Source organism: Bidens hawaiensis, unplaced genomic scaffold (genome assembly GCF_021521415.1).
Source record: "Bidens hawaiensis isolate Kalapana, Puna unplaced genomic scaffold, B.hawaiensis_p1.1 tig00004030_1, whole genome shotgun sequence".
NCBI classification, from domain to species: Eukaryota; Viridiplantae; Streptophyta; class Magnoliopsida; order Asterales; family Asteraceae; genus Bidens; species Bidens hawaiensis.
Window position 1 is genome coordinate 1,667,131 of NW_027491238.1, and position 4,567 is coordinate 1,671,697.

The window sequence follows — 4,567 nt, forward strand, 5'->3', positions numbered from 1 at the left end:
GAAAAGAGGGAGATTTTCTACTCGTTCAAGTCCATGTGGACGACATCATTTTTGCTGTATCAAAAGTCACCATGTGTCAGGAATTTGAAGCAGTCATGAAAAAGAGGTTTGAAATGAGCGCCATGGGCGAATTAACTTTCTTTTTGGGATTGTAGGTAGATCAGAAGAAAGATGGGATGTTTATTCATCAAATGAAATATGTCCTTGATGTGCTCAAACGCTTCAAGATGGACGATAGCACCCCATTTGACACTCTAATTTACGTCAACCACAAACTGGGTGCTGATACTGACACTGATGAAGATGTTGATCCCACCCAAAATCGAGCAATCATAGGTTCTTTAATGTATCTAACCGCATCTAGACCTGACATTATGTTTGCAGTTTGTCTTTGTGATTGTTTTCAGGTAAACCAGAAGGAGTCTCACATGAAGGGAGTGAAGAGAATCTTACGGTATCTCAATGGGAAGCCAAAGTTGGGACTATGGTACACGAAAGGGGGAGAACTGGATTTGGTAGCTTACACAGATTCTGACTATGGAGGTTGCAATCAGAACAGGAAGTCCACAACCGGTGGATGTCAGTTTCTCGGAGGAAGATTGGTGTCGTGGCAGTGCAAGAAGCAGACCTCAGTAGCCATTTCCACCTGCGAAGTAGAGTACATGGCAGCATCAATCTGCTGCTCTCAGGTTTTATGGATACAACAGCAATTGCGCGATTATGGTATGAATTTCACTCAAACTCCTATTTGCATTGATAACACTGCTGCAATCTCAGTAACTAATAATCCCGTTAAACACTGCAAAACTAAATATATTGACATTCGTCATCATTTTATACGGGATTGTGCTGAGAAGAAATTAATTGTGCTTGAAAAGGTTGATTCATTGGATAACTTTGCTGATCTTTTTACTAAAGCGTTTGACCGATCCCGTTTTCAAAATCTTGTTGAGCTTAATGGGATGATCAATCCCGAGTAACCTTGTTTTCTGTAAAAAAAAAACCCATCACTATCGCTTAAAATTATGTCGGTTGCTTAAGTTTGAAGGACATATCTTCAGATATGTTTGGTCCTTACTTCTACTTGTAGATTATGAGGATAACCATTAACCAGATGACTGAAAGTGACCGGGGCGGTTTAAGATGGGTTTTTATTCTTTCGCTGAAAAATAGTCGTTCATACTTAGTTAGACGGACACATACTCGTATGTGGTCGGTCCAGCGGATCCATTGGATCTTCAGGATAGCCGTTTACCTGAAGACTTTGACTTGATCGGGGCGATAGGATTTAAATTTTTTTTGAGAGAGGATAAAATTTTTCAATTCTATAATAGGCAGAATGATAGGCAGAAAAGTAATTACCCAGTCATACACGAGCCCATGAGTGTTCTGATTCCCGCGAAGAGAGTGTCAAGTACCTGCAGTGATCCAGATTCGGGACTTGCAGTTGTCTACAATTTGAAGTTGTATTAATGTCTTTATTTGAAAAAAAAATGTGTATATTGTTAAGCCTTCTGAAGCTTATGTTGTTTCAAATATCAAGAAAGAGGCAAGAAAGAATATTTAAAGCATAAGAAAGAACGGGAAGAAGACTCTAAAGATAGATGTGTGCACATTGTTTAATCAGACACTACGGGTCGAAGTCAACTCGGGGTGACTTGGGGAAAGCCAAATACACTTTGAGAATAGATAGGAGGCACCACAATCTCTCATGTGATGTCCATTTAAATTTTGAGCTTAATTGAACCTAATCCGTATCACAGAAGCGATGAAAAACCATACAAAGTTTTATACCTGCTTACAACCTGCTTCTTTATGTCATAATACCGCTGAACATGGATCTGAGTGACAGCCACTTAATCAGTATGATTCCTGTTCGGATCTTTTCTAAAACATGCTGGCTCGTTAAGACTGAAATTTGATCCCGTTTATTCTATTACTAATTTTTTCGTTATGTATTTAGTTTTATGTTTTACATTTATATAACATGGTTACTTGGTTCTTTGATTATCAATTTTAAATTTGTTCATGAAAATCGTTAAATAGTATGAAGTGGACCTTGTTAAATCTCTAAAGGTTCGGTCTTAAAATGTGAGACGTTTTGGGCGAAGTTAACTTATCAGCGATGTTGACCACAGTGTTAACAAAGTTTTGGCTGAGCGAAGTTAAATGTAGGCGAAGTTTGATACACGGTTTTGGTTAAGCGAAGTTAAACTAGGGCGAAGTTAACCTAACTTCACCCCTGGGTTACGTTTACCTATTTAAAGTCAATTGAGTCAATTATTTTCACACCTTAACCCCTCAGCGAACTTAGTCCTTGAACAGACCTTGTATTGATCCTCTCTATTGTTTGATTTCTGTTCCGTGATACAGGTTTGTAAGATCAGTGTGACCCGTAATTCGTAAGACTTGGTAATAATCGGCGTCTTGATGATCCAACGTGTGGCTTCGGTTAAACGGACCTTAAACCCTCGTTCAACATCTTGTGTTAACTGTGTTTTAGTCTTCATATGGTCATCTGAGCCTATATCGGCTACCTATTTCATGTTTTCATTGGCAAAATCGATCAAACACAGCCCCAATTGGGTCATTATGATGCGCCTATTAGAGAAGCGAATTTAAGGTTTAGGCGAAGTTGCTCATAACTTCACCGACTGATTAACTTCACCTTATCCGAAACTTCAACCCTAAGTTATCTGGTTTATTTCGTTTTACTCAGGCGAAGTTGAGCCACAGCGAGGTTAAACATAAAAGATGTCATAACTTCGCCACTGGTAACATGCGAAGTTATGATCTGTTAAGAAACTATTCTAATTTAGACCGTTTGTTGTGCAGTTATGGCTGCTGTGGCAGGGGCTGGTGGTGACGAAGGTGGTGAACAACCGACAGTTTTTTTGGGACACAACATGTATATTACATTGGATCCGGATGCACGTGGCCTTGATGATTATCGGGAGATCATTTCATTCCTTGTTCGTTCATGTATTTTTCACGCCATCACGACTACTCTTCCCATTTCATTACCAAATATAGAAGACTTTTGGCGAACAGTTGAATATGACTGTAGGGTTGATCATCCGGTTATGCGTGCTACAGTTAACAATCAGGTGGTACAGTTCTCAGCTGATCAGATAAGGGTAGCTCTACAGCTCGGGGTTGAAACCACTAATGATCCTATTGATTTTTCGGCCTACTTTAGAGATGGTGCGTTTCTACGTATGGGGTATTCAGGTCTGATGGGAGACTCTCAGAGGGGGAAAGGGTTTCTGTTAGATCAGTGGCGGTTTCTTATGCATGTGATGATAGTGTGCATGTCAGGACGAAAAGCTGGTACAGATGGTATGGGTGCGACGATGCAATCGGCTATGACTGCTTTAACCTATAATAAGCCCTATAGTTTCAGCCAGATGATTTTTTATGAGATTGATCGTCAGAGACGTGCAACTACCCGGGAAAGATTTTTGATGTGGCTCCTAACTTGCAACAACGACGTCCTATTTCATTTGTGGAAAGTGTGTCTAAGAGAATATTTGCACAATGTAAGTCATCAAGTGCTCGGAGCAACCCTGATCTACGTCCACGGCACACTGCCCTGTTTGGTTATTTGGTGAATCCGGCGTATGTTCCTCCTCAAGGTGATGAATTTCGTGACCCGGCACCGCAACAGGAAATGTTCCTCAACCACCTCCTGTGGTTCAACCATCACCTGTGGTACAGCAAGCACTGCCTGCTGATCCTGGTGTCGCTCTGGAACAACAGGTTGATCTTGAAGTTTCCTTTGGAGGGAAAGGTTTCTTTGACATGGATCGGGTTGATCCAGCTGCTGAAATTCAAGCCTCAGTAGCTGAGGTGTCTGGGGTAAATGTGTCCATGATTGCTACTTCGGTGGCGGATTTTGGAAGAGCCGACTCTGATTCCTCCACTGACGATGTTTTTGTGGCACAACAGATTATTGCCAGACAAGAAAAAATACATGGAAAGAGGAAGAAAGATTCACATGATGGTGAATCTGACTATGAGGAGGAGTTAGACAAGTTGGTACGAAGATCGAAGAAGGCCAGGGCTGGTGAAAGTTCAGGAGTTGGTGAAAGCTCAAGGGTGGTTCGTTTCTCTCCACCCTCGTTATCTGGTATGACTATGTTTCCTACTACTACGACTGTTACAGTGCCGATTACCACCAGTGTTTCTTTGGCGACCACGTCGTCGTCTTTTGGTACTCCTCCAACCACATTTCTGTTTACTGCTCCAGAGATAGTTTCCTTGCCGCCTCCTGTTCTTACTCCATCACAGGTTGTTGCAAGATTTGTTGAGTCTACAGTGGTTGCTACTGCGGGGTTACCTGTTTCGTTACCACCCGCGGTTACGGTTCATCCTACCTTGGATATTCCAGTTAGTTTGGGCATTCCTCCACCTTATGCTCAAGACATTTCTCACATAAGGTTTGATTTTGATGCTACTTTATCAGATTCTGAGAGGATAGCAGCTCTTGAACGGGTGGTTGCTGAACAGTCAAGAATTAATCTCATCCAAACTCATGCCATCCAGAGACTTGTGATAGAGAATCAGT